Genomic DNA, 673 nt, shown 5'->3' on the forward strand with positions numbered 1-673 from the left:
GGGGAGGAGGCGGAAATCCTCAATAAATAAATAAATTAAAAAAAAAAAGTGGGAAGTACATGCTGGGATACAAAAAGACTCTGAAGATGATTAGACAGGGCAAAGCGAAATTGGTGATCCTCGCCAACAACTGCCCCGCCTTGAGGAAATCTGAAATAGAATGCCATGTTCTATTTCCAACTATATGCCAACTATGCCATGTTGGCTAAAACTGGTGTCCATCACTACAGTGGCAATAACATTGAGTTGGGCACAGCGTGTGGAAAATACTACAGAGTATGCACACTGGCCATCATTGACCCAGGTGGTTCTGACGTTATTGGAAGCATGCCAGAACAGACTGGTGAAAAGTAAAAAGTTTTCCTTTAATAAAACTTTACCAGAGCTCCTTTAAAAAAAAAAAAAAGAGTACAAGCAGGTTTGCATTTGATGGCAACTTTATGAAAATTTAGTTCTTTCTGATTGTTTGTTGGTTGGTTGGTTGGTGTAGTAGATAAAACTCTGCTTTGCTTGTTTGTGTTTTTTTTTTTCCAGATAAGGTTTCTTTGTGTAACCCTGGCTATCACTCTGTAAACCAGGCTCGCCTTGAACTCAGAGCCTGCCTACCTCTGCCTCCTGAGTGCTGGGATTAAAGGCATAAGCACTCTCTGCCATTGTGATTTAACTTTCCAAG

General features: G+C 40.6%; 1 pseudogene; it reads left to right on the top strand.

The window, feature by feature from the left end:
- Positions 1–354, top strand: part of LOC101979523 — a 1212-nt pseudogene extending 858 nt beyond the window's left edge.
- The last annotated feature ends 319 nt before the right edge of the window (positions 355–673 follow it).

This window comes from Microtus ochrogaster, chromosome 4, assembly GCF_000317375.1.
Source record: "Microtus ochrogaster isolate Prairie Vole_2 chromosome 4, MicOch1.0, whole genome shotgun sequence".
Taxonomy (NCBI): Eukaryota; Metazoa; Chordata; class Mammalia; order Rodentia; family Cricetidae; genus Microtus; species Microtus ochrogaster.